Raw genomic sequence first — 16,348 nt, 5'->3', positions numbered from 1 at the left:
CTCCTTTTTTTCTTTGTCCCTCTTGTGTGGGCTTTCTGGAAAACATGAGGCCTCCCTGGGTAAGAACCAGCCTGCCTGGTTACTCTTGCCACCTGCCGCCGGCTGTGTGGGTTCTTATCAGCTCCCCAAATTCAGTCATTTAATTCAAACGAAAACAGTTATGGAGGGACTCCCCTGTGCCAGGTGTTACAGATAGAATCACATCCTTCCTTCAAGTCATTCGTGGCCAGAGGAGAGAGACCGGTGAGGAAAGGCATGTGAGCAGGCCTGCCGGGTGCTGTGGCCACAGGTGGGGGGAGGCACCGGCCCGCATGTCTCAGTCCACCTCATGCAGCAGTGACGGTGGCAAAAAGCCTTCATCTTCAGTCTGTAGGTACCAGACATAGTGGTAGGGACCAGAAGTAACTGGCTCCAACCATAAAAACCCAAATAACAGGGACGCCTGGGTGGCTCAGTTGGTTGGACGACTGCCTTCGGCTCAGGTCATGATCCTGGAGTCCCGGGATCGAGTCCCGCATCGGGCTCCCGGCTCCGCAGGGAGTCTGCTTCTCTCTCTGACCTTCTCCTTGCTCATGCTCTCTCTCACTGTCTCTCTCTCAAATAAATAAATAAAATCTTTAAAAAAAAAAAAAAACCCAAATAACATAGAAGGGCCCACAGTGCCTCCCCGCAGCCCCCTGGCTGAATACAGACAGGCCATTAGGTGACCCACCGCAGAATATCGTAAGCCCTAGCTGACCAGTGGGTTACTGAAACCACCGTTTATGTAGCTGAGGAGTCTGCAGGTGGGCTGGCCGGCTTTCTGATTTTCACTGGCTTAACCAAGTGTCTGCGGTCAGCTTTGGATCCAGTGGTTGATGGCTGGGACACCTGAGCCCTCCTCCAGTGTCTGTCATGTCCCATGAGCAGGCCAGCCCGCTCATTCTCTGGCAAAGCCAAGTGGGAGAGGAAGTCTTAGTGCTTGCAGGGAAAGCTTGAGTCCTTGATGCTAATATCCTATTGGCTGAGCCCGGAGTTAAAGTGTGTGTCAGAATTTTCTACCTACAGTGAAAGGAGTGAGAAACTGACTTCCAGTAGTAAGTGACAGAACAAGGACTTGAACCCAGGCCTGTCTGACAGCAAGTGTGTTTGCCTTTCTGGCTGTGTCAGACAGGAAGTCGACACACGCAACCACAGGGAGCTGACGTCATTTCAAATGTATAGCCATTGCCCACGTGACGCTGCAGTAACAATCGTTTCGAATTTTTTAAAAGGAAAAAGGAACCCAAACCTTGTTTTCCTAATAAATCCGTCTTTTCCAAGAAGCTTCTGGCCATGTCCATATGTGTGTGTTGCCAAATATTTATGGTCCTAATACACATAGCATTTTGTACTCTTCTGTTACCGAGGCATTCCTGTTACTTTAGTTGTTTTCAGATTTTCACAAATATAAACTGTTGTAATGAACAGTCTAAAGTTCACACCTTCCCAGGAGTGAAACGTAGTCAAAAAGAAAGAACTTGTTTTTGTTTTTCTGTTTTTTTTTTTTTTATTTTACTGAACTTGAAGGTCATTACAAACTATTAGAAAAGTGTTTAAAACATAAGTACCTCCATCACTGATTCTTTCAATCAACATTTATGTAGTTCCTTTGCTGTGTCCTGTATTTCTTAGGCATAAGAAAAATCTATGACATACTCAGGAATATTTCCAAGACTGTCATGAACTAGAAGCTTAAAGGTGAGGAAAATAAAAATCAACCCTGTATAGAACACCAAAAAGTATAGGATAAAAATTTTTTCTTAATGATTTGAAAACATAGTCGATCAGCCTATAAAGTCAATGAAGTAAGCAGATGCCAGAAACAATGACAAAGTATGGATCCAGAAGGATAAGCAAAAAGCGACTGGATCTGACGTTTGCTGGGTATTTGCAGACCCTTGGGAATTAGAGGCCTGGCTTAAAAGTCGGTAACTATATAATTTACTATATAATTCAAACAAAGGAATGCTATTATTAGTGACAGTGGGACATTAGGCCTAAATTAAAGTCAGGCAAACCATATGTATAGCCATTCTATTGAAAGGCGATACATGGGAATTTGGGTCCCAGCCCCAAGAGAGACAAATTAGAAGACCCTTACCAAAAGTTAGGGTCCAGGAAAAGTGATATCCTCAGTAGATAACAAGTGTAAAAATACCCATAGGAGAAGATGATAGAGACTGTTATACATCTTATCCTTGGCTTTAGATAAAATAAGAGAGAAATTCCCTTGAGAATTTCTAATTTCAAGACTGTGTTCATATTATTTGGTGGGCTGAAGTTATATGTATGGGAAGAAATAGAAGAAAAATGAACATGTGCCAGGCACCTGGCAGAAATAAACAGAAATCTGATCTAGAAGAATACTCTCAAAAATAAGAAAGACTTCAATGAATTATTTAGGTCAAGTTTCAAGAAAAATGAGTTCTCATTCAGTAATCCCTAAACACACAGGGAAATAAGCCACCATGAGAAAGGGCAGAAACTGTAGAATTAAATTTCTAAGACTTCAGGTATTAGACTCGTCAGATATAAAAGAAATATTTTTATTCTGTGTAAGAAATAAAAGAGAATTAAAGGATGGAGGAACAAGAGATTCTCAAAGGCAAGTAGACCTATTTGGATCAAATAGTACTTTTAGAAGTGAAAAACATAATTATTGAAATTACAGATATAATGAATATGTTAAATAGTAAATTAGAGTCAGCTAAAGAGAGAATTAGTGAACTAGAAGAGAGAGCTGAAGAAATTATCTAGAATCCAGCGCACAAGGAAAAAGAGAAAAACTGAGAGAGACATTGAGATATTGGGAATGTGTCTAATTAGACTGCCAGAAGGAAATAATAGAGAAAACTGGAAGTTAGTCATCTTTTTTTTTTTTGAAGATTTTATTTATTTATTTGATAGAGATCACAAGAAGGCAGAGAGGCAGGCAGAGAGAGAGTGAGGAAGGGAAGCAGGCTCCCTGCTGAGCAGAGAGCCTGATGCGGGGCTTGATCCCAGGATCCTGGGATCATGACCCAAGCCAAAGTCAGAGGCTTTAACCCATTGAGCCATCCAAGCGCTGCAGAAGTGAGGCATCTTTATAGTGAATGGGAATTTTCCAGAACTATTAAAAGGTATGCATACATACAAGCAGATTAAAAAGATAAGGCTAGACTTAGACCTATAGGAGTAAGACTGCAGCAGCCTCAAGTGATTTTTTTAAATAACCAGAGAAAATGAAATATGTAAAACTGATGAATCACAGACCTGTACCCCTGAAACAAATAATACATTATATGTTAATAAAAAAAGATAAAAAATATTCCTGTTCTATGGAAATAAGTAAATGACCAACCAGAGAGAAAAAAATCAGATTCTCTATGAAGACATGGCATGTGTCAGATGAGAGTTCTTAGCAGCAGCAACAGAAGCCAGAGGAATATAAGTAACACCTTAAACTGTGCTGGGTGACAACAACAATACATAGTATACCTAGCAAAATACGAGAAAAGATTATTCAGAGGAGCAAAAGCAAAAAGGATTTACCACAAACATACCTCTGCAAAGAAACTGCTCAAGGATTTATTTTCAGGAATAAGGAATATGATTCCATAGAATCATGATTCCAAGAAGGAATGCTGAACAAACAAATTAGAAATATGTAGGAATGCCTAACAATCTCTAAATAGTAGTAGTAGTAGTAGTAGTAGTAGTAGTAGTAGGAATGTATAACTGTGGGCTTCAAACAGTTCAAACTAAAATATCAGACAATGACATCACATAACTCAGGAGGGACGTGATTGGAATTAAAGTATTCTAGAATCTGTTTTGCTGGTGAGATAATTTCAATGCTAAGATGGTTACGCACGTCTAACCTTTCAAGCTTCAGCTCTAAAAGAATTGAAAAAAAAAAAAAAACACAGAAATTATAAATCCAGGGTGGGTAGAGATGGTGAATGGAGTAAGAAAAACCAAAACAACCAAAATATCTCCATCATTTGTTGGGGGCGTGGGGGAGAAGAAGAATGCAAGAAGAAAATGACAGCATAGGAAAAAGAGGGGAAAAATAGAAAGCAAGAAATCAGATGATAGAAATAAGTCTAAATATATCAATCAAATAAGCAGACTAAGTTGGGGGAGGAACAGACACATTGTCCGACTGAAGAGGAGCGAGTATACAGCATATGCTCTTTATGAAAGACATACCTAACACATGATGGCCTGAACAGTTTGACAGATGATGGAGAAAGAGAACCGGGATAGCTCTCTTGGTATCAGACAAAGCAGTGGTAGGCAATAAATATATAATTTAGTAGGAGATGTATTTAATTTAGTATTGAGATGGTCACAATTTAAAAATTAAAAGTTCAGCAAGAGATACAAGAACTCCAGAGATAAATCAACAAACCTACTATCATAGTAGAATATTTTAGTGTATCCTTTTCAAATATCAGGAGATCAAGCAACCCAAGAAAGTCGATTAAAGATATGGAATATTTGAGCTACACAGTTAAAAATCTTGATTTACTGGGCAAATAAGGAACCTTGTACATAACAAAGAATATACATCCTTCTCAAGCTCACATGAGACATTGTTTATAAGTAACCATGTTCTGGACCATAAAGCAAATCTCAGTATGTTTCAAAGAATATGAGATATATATAATGTTTATCATATATATGTGTAAAATATATATTCTCCATATAATATATATAATATTTTATATGATATATGTTTACATATTATTTTTTATATTTTTATAAAATATATGCTTTATAGTATATATATTATATGCTCATATAATATATGTATCTGAATACAGTATAATTAAATTAGTAGTAATAAGATTTTTAAAAATATATTTGATTAACATTGAGAACATACTTCTAAATTAGTCATGGTTTTTTTTTTTTTTTAGATTTTATTTATCTATTTGACAGAGATTACAAGTAGGCAGAGAGGCAGTCAGAGAGTAGAGGAAGCAGGCTCCCTGCTGAGCAGAGAGCCCGACATGGGGCTTGATCCCAGGACTCTGGGATCATGACCTGAGCCGAAGGCAGAGGCTTTAACCCACTGAGCCACCCAGGCGCCCCAATTGCTCATGGTTCTAAGTGGAAATCACCATTGAAACTGAGACCTACTTAGAACTGAATGAAAATAAAAATAATACATATCAAAATTAGTGAGATGGTACAAATATATGAAGAAATTCATAGCCTTAAATTTCATATTAAAAAGAAGCCAGAAAATTAATAAGCCAAGTCTATAACTTAAGATGATATGTAAAGAACATTAGGGCAAATTCAAAAATTAAGAGACAGGGCGTAAAGAAGGTAAGAAGGAGAAGCTGATCAACAAATTATTCAACAAAGTCAGAAGTTTGCTCTTAGAAAGGAGCCGATGAACTAGGCAAAGCAGTGACAGGACTCACTGAAAAATAGCAGGAAAACTCACCAGTAAATGAATATGGAGCCATAAATACACATTCATGGACTCATTCCCTAAACGCATTTGAGCCAGTCATCTTTCTGAGTTCGAGGAATATAGCAGAAACTAAAGCAAACAAAAGTTTCTTAGGTTATGGAGTTTTTAATCTAGTAGATAAAGCACAATTAGAGGAAACAGTAAGAGGATGCTGTAAACAAAATTATGTCAAAATTTTGAGAGTTTGCATGAAATGAATAAAATCCTCAATATGTATAATTTACCAAAACTGATCCAAGGAAAAAATGTAAACCCTGGTTATCTTCTAGCCATTACACCTTCTTACAAAGTACACAGTATTCCTCAGTGAGAAGTCGAGATAAATTCTACCAATTTTTTAATCAAAAAATAATTCAGGGGCGCCTGGGTGGCTCAGTGGGTTAAGGTTTCTACCTTCTGCTCAGGTCATGATCCTAGGGTCCTGGAATCGAGCCCCACATCGGGGTCTCTGCTCAGCGGGGAGCCTGTTTCCCTTCCTCTCTCTCTGCCTGCCTCTCTGCCTACTTGTGATTTCTGTCAGTCAAATAAATAATTTAAAAAAATAATTCAAATTTTAGGAAAATTTGCAGAAAATAGAAAAAGAGGAACACTTTTCAACCCATTTCAGTGAAGCCAGGATATCCTCAATACCAAAATCAGACACAGGGAGCGCAAGAAAAGAAAACTGAAGGCTTGTCTCACTCATGAGAGGTTTCCAAAAACCTTAAGCAAAATATTAGCAAATTGAGTTCAGCCATGTATAAAATAGATAATACATCATGGCCAACTTGGGTTTATTCCAGGAAAGACAAGAGTGATTTAACATTGAAAAATCCACAAGTATCATTCAGCATGTTAATAGATTAAAGAAGAAACACCGTGTAATCATGTAAATAGATGCAAGAAAGTTTTTTGATAAAATTAAATATTCATTTATGACAAAAACTCATAAATAGTAGCCACTGAAAACCTACAGCAAAATTTTGCTGAGCATTTGTTTAGGGATGTGCTAATGTATTAGTAAAAAAGAACGAAGAACCCAGGACCACCCACATATATATGGAAATGTGGTAGATAAAGAGGTGACTTGCTGGCCATTGGAGAAAGGATGTAATCGTCCACAAATGCTACTGGGGCATCTGATTATCCATGAGGAAGAATGAAAATTAATCCCTATCTCATACATGCACAAAATTAATTCTGATGGATTAGAGACTTAAATGTGACAAGCCAAATTAAACTTTTATTTTAAAAAAAATTAAATAATGGGCCTGTGACCTCAGAATTAGGAAGACATTATTCAATAAGACGACAAAAGCATAGATCATAAATGAAAAGATCAGTAAATTCAACCACATTGAAATTAATAACTTCCATCAAAGTAGCATCAAAAAGAGAAAAGAAAGACATTTACAGCATATATAACTGACAAAGGACTAGTAAATGAAATATACAAATAACTTACTAATTAATAAGAAAAATTTATAAAAGGTATAGTCATTTTACCAAATTGTAAAGAAACGGGCAGTAAACACTTGAAAAGATATACAACCTCTTTGCTAATTTGGGAAGTGAAAATTAAGACCACAAATAATTTCACCCCCACCAACTGGAAGAGTGGTCCTATCAAGTCCCAGTCAATCCGTAGGAAGTCTCCAATCCACCCATAGGAAATCTCCAATCCTCTTGAAAGACGTGTCAGTGGTTTCAATCAAGTTGGAGCAACACGTGGGCGCTATCTTGTAAACTCAAGTAGTACGTATTTTGCAAACTAGGGCTTAGAAGTCATTGGTCAAAAATTGAGAAGTGTGTGAGTTTCAGGAGAAAGCACTCCACATTCAGCTGTCAGGGGGCAGATGACAACACACAGGCAATGCCCATGTCCTCATAATAGATGACATTTCTTTTTTTTTTTTAAAGGTTTTATTTATTTATTTGACAGAGAGTAAGAGACACAAGTAGACAGAGCAGCAGGCGGGGGCGGGGCGGGGGAAGCAGGCTCCCCACCAAGCAGAGAGCCTGACGTGGGGCCCAGTCTCAGGACCCTGAGATCATGATCTGAGCCAAAGGTAGAGGCTTAACCCACTGAGCCACCCAGGCGCCCCCTAGGTGACATTCTTCTTCTTCTTCTTCTTCTTTTTTTTTTTTAATTTCTTTTCAGCGTAACAGTATTCATTGTTTTTTGGACCACACCCAGTGCTCCATGCAATACGTGCCCTCCTTCATACCCACCACCTGGATCCCCCAGCCTCCCACCCCCGCCTCTTCAAAACCCTCAGGTTGTTTTTCAGAGTCCATAGTCTCTCATGGTTCACCTCCCCTTCCAGTTTACCTCAATTCCCTTCTCCTCTTCATCTCCCCACGTCCTCCATGTTATTTGTTATGCTCCACAAATAAGTGAAACCATATGATAATTGACTCTCTCTGCTTGACTTATTTCCCTCAGCATAATCTCTTCCAGTCCCGTCCATGTTGCTACAAAAGTTGGGTATTCATCCTTTCTGATGGAGGCATAATACTCCATAGTGTATATGGACCACATCTTCCTTATCCATTCGTCCGTTGAAGGGGATCTTGGTTCTTTCCACAGTTTGGCAACCGTGGCCATTGCTGCTATAAACATTGGGATACAGATGGCCCTTCTTTTCACTACATCTGTATCTTTGGGGTAAATACCCAGTAGTGCAATTGCAGGGTCATAGGGAAGCTCTACTTTTAATTTATTGAGGAATCTCCACACTGTTTTCCAAAGTGGCTGCACCAACTTGCATTCCCACCAACAGTGTAAGAGGGTTCCCCTTTCTCCACATCCTCTCCAACACACATTGTTTCCTGTCTTGCTAATTTTGGCCATTCTAACTGGTATAAGGTGGTATCTCAATGTGGTTTTAATTTGAATCTCCCTGATGGCTAGTGATGATGAACATTTTTTCATGTGTCGGATAGCCATTTGTATGTCTTCGTTGGAGAAGTGTCTGTTCATATCTTCTGCCCATTTTTTGATATGATTATCTGTTTTGTGTGTGTTGAGTTTGAGAAGTTCTTTATAGATCCTGGATATCAACCTTTTGTCTGTACTGTCATTTGCAAATATCTTCTCCCATTCCGTGGGTTGCCTCTTTGTTTTGTTGACTGTTTCCTTTGCTGTGCAGAAGATTTTGATCTTGATGAAATCCCAAAAGTTCATTTTCGCTTTTGTTAGGTGACATTTCTTGACCAGGCAAGAGCACAGGAGAATTCCAAACTCTCAAGTCTTATTTTCATGCCAAAAAAAACCCCATAGAAATTCTATAAAAGTAAGTGCATCTAAAGACCTTGGGAGTCCTTAAAAAGGAAGGAAACTGTCACACGTGCTACAGCGTGGATGAACCTTGAGGATACGCCAAGTGATACGAGCCAGGCACAGGATGGTCTCGCTTGCATGAGATACGTAGAGTAGTTGAATTCGTAGATGAAAGCAGTGGAACAAGGATTGCCAGGGGCTGGGTTGAGGGGAAGACGTGGAGTTCGTGAGTATAGATAATCTGTGCGAGATGTTAAAAGAGGCCTGGAAATGGATGGTGGTGATGATTGCCTAGCAAAGTGAATGCACTTAGTGGTCTTGAACTCTACACTTGAAAGTGGTTCAAATGGTAAATTTTATGGATCTCGTACCCCGATAAAAGTAAATTCAGGAGTACGGAGGACCTTGGCAGGTGTCCTAAGCTCCTGTTTGTTCTTAGAACGATCAGTAGGAGTTTCATTAAAGACACCAGGCAAGCATTCATAAGCCAGTGCATTGGGCGTGGTATCTGAGAGCCTCCAAACTTGCAGCCAGCAAAAGGAAAAGGCAAGACACCATAAAATAGAGGAGATGTCATCTGTGAGTTTCAACTCGGACATTTTATGAACACCAACCAAGCTAGCCAGGTGTGCAAGCGGAAGTATGTTACCTCGGCCTATCCCAGACACACCAGTGCATTTGTGCATTTACTGAGAGGTTCCTCTACGCCAGGCACGGTTGCAGGCCCTAGTGATGCTGTGGGAAACTAAACAGACAAAGTCACCAGTCCCATAGGGCTGAGATGTTGACGTGACAGGTGTCTACGCCACTCTGACATTGCTCAGTGATCGCTTACTCACTGTTACTTTGAACCTATCCAGCAAAATAACTTGGGAACTCCTTCTGGCAATCTCTTCTGTATTTAAGTAGAGGACTTTAAAATAGCAAAACCAGGAAGACAGAGTCAAATCAAGTGAACTCCTATCTTTCTAGATAAACCTAAAAAAAGAATCTGGAATTCATTTCACCCACGGATATCTAACAAAATCTTACACAGAACCCTGAAATACAGCCAATATATAAAGGTGGGGAGAAGGTTCACCGAGGAAGGAGAGAGACTGGCAGGACCAAGTTCCACCCTTCAGATCATATTGGGTTCCGGACATTGCCATGAAGCCCGAGAGCCTGGTTTAGCAATACAGGGTATCTGTAGGTCCCTCTGGGCCACCCTGGGCCTCACATTCCAGGTAAAAGCACATCTCCCTCATTTTCTTGCTTATTTCTTTCTGCCCCCTCCCATCCTTTATGTCCTCCACTATATTCAACAGTTAGGGAGGACCTCCTATTTGCTGGTTCCTCTATTCCTCCCTGGGGAGTATACAGATGTTCTCTGAACCCTGCTCGCCATCAGCCCACACATGTGCTCCAAAGGGCAACCAAGCTAAGAAGCCCGCCTGTGGGTCACACAGGGCACCTGCACTGGGTCAGCTGCGTGAACTTGTCGGTTCCGGGGAGAATCCTAAAAATAGGTTAACCTTGATTTGCTTGTCTGTTCAGCCAGTGCCAAGTTTGTTGTTGTTTTTCCTGTCTGCCGATCATGCGGTATTATCCTGCATAGACATCTCTCCTTATCCATCTTCTGTGGTTCTCCCAATCCATTTCTTTGAAGGTTGAGCAAGAAGTTAAGGATTTTTACAAAGCAGGTAGAGGACAGTCCTGGATTTTGCATTTTCCCGTTCCTGTATAGCCTCTGACAGCCATTTTTTTAAAAGATTTTATTTATTTATTTGACAGAAGAGAGATCACAAGTAGGCAGAGCAGCAGGCGGGGCGGGGCGGGGGGGAAGCAGGCTCCCCGCTGAGCAGAGACCCCGATGTGGGGCTCGATCCCAGGACCCTGAGATCATGACCCGAGCCGAAGGCAGATGCTTAACCCGCTGAGCCACCCAGGCGCCCCTCACAGCCATTTTTTAAAGGGACTTCCTTTTACTGAGTTGTTCCAAAGCTTTGACTGGCCTTCCACGGAAATAGAACTCTCTTTTTGCACTCACCTAATTCAAAGAATATTTGATTACATTTCCAGTTACATGAGAAATACAAATGGCAAAGAAACACATCTGGTAACACACAGCTCATTCTTGGCGAGCATAAAGTTCCATCTGTAGGAGCAGACAGCCTCCCACACCCCACCACAGAGGCGCTCGCTAGCCTTGGGCGTCTAGCCTGTCCTGGGTGTCAGCAGAGAACTTTAGGCGAAGCGGAGATTGGTTAAGAGAATAACCAAGGGGAAAAATGGTTTCACGGACAGGGAAGAAGCACATAGGCTTTTGGAGCCAAGGAATCCTGTAAATTCTAATGACAGTTCTAGCTCTTACCAGCTGAAGGACTTGTGTAAACCACTTACCTTCTCCCAGTCTGTTACATTCTCGATAAAATGGAGGCCATCATTTCTGGCCCTGTTCTCCACCGGGCCCCTTGAGTGCACCATAGAAACACACTTGACTTTACCTCTGTCTTTGTGTTTCAAAGACCCTTCATTTTTTATCTTTCAGTCCTAAAGCTTGATGACTCAGCCTTCGCTGGCTGAATCTTAAATAAAAAGACAAGGACCCAAAAGGAACATCTTTTTATTCTTTCACCAGGAGCACAAACTCTTCGGAGACAAGCAAAGGGCGGTATGAGAAGGGAGAATGGGAGAGAAGCTAGGAAGCTGTGTTCTCATCCTTGAGTCGTCAGGAGGCTTTTAGAGAAGGAAGCCCTGGCCGGGAACCGTGGGTGATGGTCAGGAAGTGGCAAGCAGAGGGTCTAGTCCTTGGGTCTGTGTGAGCTCCTGGAGCCCTCAGGAAGGTCATAGTCTAGTAAGAAGCAACCATTAAGCAGAGACTTCCCGGACAGCGTGCTAAGTGTTGCAATGGAAGGAAGTATAGGGACCTAAGAGAGCCAGAGGGTGTGATGCAGTCTGTCTTGAGGGATCCTATAGGAGGTCCGAGTATCAGGTCTCTTCCTTCCTCATCTTCTGCCCTGATGTCATTCCTCAGCCCGCAAACACCCTTGCCGCCCTTCTCCCCAGTCCTGTTGAATCCACCCCTCCTTCCTTGTATATGCCTCTGGAGAGTGGGAAGGAGCAAGTTAGGAACAGCAAACCGGGTGGCAGGCAGCAGGGACCACACCAATGCTCCAAAAACATCTGCCCAGAATGCACTGATCGCTTTCCGAGATTGACAGGAAGCAAGCTGGGGCCGGGACCTCGAAGGATGCCATGGCCTTAGCAGGCAGATTAGGTGGGAATGGTGTGTGTGTCAAGCGTGGCATTCAGTCCTTACAGAAGTCTCCCAGGGTGAATATGAATCTGTTCTACATGTTAGACAATTAAGGATCAGATGGATTCAGTCGCTGACTGCTTGCCCAGAATCACACAGCAAAACTCACGTCAGCCTGACCCTAACTCCGGAGCTCTTTCTTTTGACACAGGGCTGAGTTTCCACCTTAATATGTTTTCCCAGGAAAACATTTCGCATGAGATAATGTTTCTATAGGATTATTCTCTGTGATCACTCTTTATATTAAATGGCTCTCGGAGGGCTAACCCCAGAACAGAGACTCTTAACATTGTCTCCTTGAAGAACATTTGCATTTTAAGTGACAGACTCAGAGGCTGGATTTTTGACTGCCACCCATTCATAAATTGGGAGCTGAGTACACTTAAAAGAAAAAACCCTAAAGAAGAGAAAAACCAAGAGAAAAGCGTGCCATCCATATGGAGAAATGATGTATGTTCCTAGAGGCAATCTGTACCATTTGCATAAAAGGAGTCGCACTAACTCAAGTTTTAAAACATTTTATAATGCTTAGAGAGGTGTCAGTTTTCACATCTTTTGAGGAAGATGGGGGGCTGCCTTGCATTAGCATATCGAGCCTGCTGTAGCCAAGCAGACTACTGTGAAAAATGAGGCTGGGGAAACCAGAGAGAGGGTAATAAGAATGATGAATGGGGAGGTTGATTTGGGAGGATTGGGATGGCTCTGGAAGGAAAAAACAGTTGCTTTGGGGGAGAAGATCTAAAATCTATAATCACTACCTCCCAACCAGACCTCATGTTTTCTTCAGGCCAGTGCCTGTTTAATTTCATCCCGGGACTCAAGTCCAAGGGCTCCAAGTACTTTCTTGTCTCTGGGCAGCACTGCGGCTATAGTACACTTGAGGGAACCTGGGATTAAAAACGAGGTGGCTGGTCCCTTTTCGAGTAGCCTGGTGCTTGGCTCTTCGGTGGCTCCTGCCTCGGAGTCAGCCATGCACCCAGCAGACCCAGCAGAGCACGCACTGGGGACCAGGCTGGGGGGCTATCTCTGGGTTCCTTCACCTCCCTTCACCAGTGTCCTCACATGAGAAAGTAAGGAGGTCATGGGCACAGTTACGGGGATGTGAAGATAAGGGTGGATGCGTAAAGCAGCTCATACTGGGCTGGGAGACCTGGAGCATAAGCCTCGTATCCTTATTGCCAATAATTAATAATTAGGGATTGTTCCCGCTCTCTCGGTAATTTTCAGTCAGCTTGTGGGCAAAACATGTCAACAAGGGTTCTTCTTCCTTGTCCATTCCAACACCCTCATTTCACAGAAGGGAGGTAGGGACCTGAAGGGGGCAAGGGTTGCCAGAGGTTAAGTGCGGGTTTGTGAAATGTCACCTTGTGCCCTAATATTGTGCTGGAGAATGGCATGCTCAGTGCAGGGGACTTTGGATAATTTAAGCTTTTGGTCTTTTGGCTCCCTTTGACACTCATTCATTGTTTGCTCATTCAGAACTTAACTACATTGGGTGTTAGTGACTTAAGATGCCTGTCATTGGCTGTGTTATATGTAGCTGATGAAGTTGAGATGAAGATGATATTCCTGGAAATGCCAACCGAATTCCTAGAAGCAAGGTGGTGCCTCTGGAAAATCTACCCTACAGTAGCACTTTTTAGAGCACGTACCCAAATAGTTCTAAGAACTGTAAATGGGATTTCTTCAAACAGGGGAGCTGGGGAGGGGTGCGGAGGGCGAGTTCGTGTACTGTATATACAAAATTGCGTATTAGGACATCCTGTACCCAGGAATCCTGATGGGTTTGGTTAATCCCCAGCATTTCCATTTCAGCACACAGAACAGACCGCTTTGACCCTGGAAAACCTTATGGGAATGGTTCCTTAAAAGCCCACTGTAAGAAGCACTTCCCTAGGTAATCTGGGTTCTATTATGAGAATAATTTTGAGAGAGGGAAGGACCAACTAAGAAGTATTTGCTGGCTGTGGACATCAAACCACCTAAGTTTCTAAATAGGTAGAAATGAGGGTTTCGGCAGGTAGCACAGCGTTTTCTTACCTCAAAATCCCATAACGATGGAAAGCATTTCAAACATCTATTTTCTAAAAGCTCTCTCCACATCACAGTTTCTTTCTAAAAGTAGTGACTACTCCATTCATTACCTCGACATTGAAGGGTCAGATTACAGGTGCATTTTTTTTTTCAAAAGTATGAGATAGTGTAACATTGATCCCCATTTTTTCATAAAAACAAATGTATAAATCATCTTTACCTGTGCCATCTCTTATAAGGTTTTTGCCATGAGGTTAACTAGCAGAGCTCTATCTTGTACAGAAGATTTCCGTGGTTATTCCTCGTGTCATTTGAAAGTGTTACAGAAAGTTCTATGATAGTTTCAGTCTCGCGTTTATAAAAATATGACCAAACTGGTTATACCCAGTAATACCTGTGCACGCTGGCTTCAAGTGCTTTGTGGCAAACTTGCCTTCAGTAATGCCGAAAAGGAATTCAGTATCACTTTGTGACCTTGCTTGGAATCCTTCTGTTATTCCAATCAAAGCTGCTTCTACCCTTCCCACCTGCACTTTCCGTAAGACCACTGTCGTCACTGGAGGAGGAATTTGCCGTTCAGATTACAGCTTGTCCCGCACATGTTCCCTTGAGTGCTCACCGAAAAGTTGTTCTTTGGGTATTTAATTATCTAAACAAAATCTTGCAGATAGCAAAGCTGACACACATCAGGATCCTCAGTGCCTCGATTTAACACTGTAGCAAATCTCCCATGTAATTTCTTCTCATACGAGGATCTTCGGGCCAGCAGCATTCATTTTTGTGACTCTTCTCACTGTATTTGCTGGCAAAGGACTTTACTTCATTTGTTACCGTATTACCTTGTGTATTTTTTCAGTCATTTTTGCCAGGGCAGGAAAAACAAGTGTTTCCCTTCCTGGATTTTATTATCTTTCATTTTACGTATGAAATCCCCGAAGGGGCTGCTAAACTCTTTTCACGGGGGTTTAGTGGAACATTGTAAAGTTCTACATGGACTTTCACAAGACTTTTTACATGTCACCAAAAAATGGTGGAGGCTTGTCTGCATGCCCTGGTTGCTTTGTGTTTTTTTGTTTGTTGGTTTGTTTTTTTAAGATTTTATTTATTTATTTATTTATTTATTTATTTGAGAGAGAGAACATTAGAGGGGTAAAGTGAGAGGGAGAAGCAGACTCCCTGCTGAGCAGGGAGCCCAATGAGGGACTTGATCCCAGGATCCTGAGATCATGACCTGAGCCGAAGGCAGTTGCTTAACCAACTGAGCCACCCAGGCGCCCCTGGTTGATTTGTTTTTTTTTTGTTTTTTTTTTTTTTATATCAAAGCTCAATTTTGCTTTATTTCTTTTTTTATTTTTTTAAAAATTTCCTTTTTTTTTTTTCACTTTTGTGCTTTTTTTTAAAGTGTCTTGCTCATCGTATGTCCCTGTACCTACGTTACATAGTGTCATCAGGCGTTCTACAGACTTGGGGTGAAACTCTTCCTTAACGATAGTGGTTGTAAATCCATATTTCAATTTTTTTTTTTTTTTGCCAGCTTCCTGCCAGAGCTAATTAGGTACGCATTTCTGTAGTGGAAGGTAGCTAAGGAGGGGGCTCCTTTTGAAAAGAGAAGCATTGGCTCAGCTGTTTTCCTGCTGGTCACCTGAGCTCGTCCGTCTGGTGCTCACAATTGGTTGTTACTTTGTAGGACTGTTTTTTGTTTTTAATACTTTTCTTTGGAAGGATTTTTAGATTTACAGAAAACGTTGTAAAAGTAGTGCTGAGTCCGGTACCCACCCTTCCCCCATATTGAGTGTCCGGTTCCTCGGATGTTAATCTCCTACATGATAACAACGAACCGACAAGCCCACATTGGTGGGTCAAGCTTCACTGATCTGCAGTCTTTACGCACCTTTCACCATGGTTTCCGTTAGTGATCTGTTTCCTCAGTCTCCTCTGGCCTCCAACACTTTCTCGGGCTTTCCATGTTTTTCATGACTAACCTTGACCGTTGTAAGATGTACTGGTCAGGCACTCTGTGAAATATCCCTCATAATATTTCATTCACCATAAACACTGGTTTGTCCAATGTATTTCTCTCAAGATTATAATGAGATTATGGGTTTTTTGAGAAGATATCACAGAGGTAAATGGTGTCCACTCCTAAGGGTATCACACTGTATCACGAAGGACCTGATTTTCACATGTGGCATCATTAAGGACCCTAACTGTCTGTCCTAAGGCAGTGTTTGCCAGATTTCTCCACCATAAAGTGATTATTTTC

At 41.5% G+C, this 16,348-nt stretch overlaps 1 protein-coding gene across 1 annotated transcript in view; it reads left to right on the top strand.

Annotated features, from left to right (window-relative positions):
• LARGE1 (LARGE xylosyl- and glucuronyltransferase 1) overlaps nt 1-16,348 on the top strand; it is a 520,460-nt gene that overhangs the window by 439,563 nt on the left and 64,549 nt on the right. The window lies entirely within an intron of this gene.

This window comes from Lontra canadensis, unplaced genomic scaffold (genome assembly GCF_010015895.1).
Source record: "Lontra canadensis isolate GAN:19392208 unplaced genomic scaffold, GSC_riverotter_1.0 scaffold93, whole genome shotgun sequence".
NCBI classification, from domain to species: domain Eukaryota; kingdom Metazoa; phylum Chordata; class Mammalia; order Carnivora; family Mustelidae; genus Lontra; species Lontra canadensis.
The sequence above is the reverse complement of the archived record's forward strand: the minus strand, read 5'-3'. Positions and strand labels throughout refer to the sequence as shown.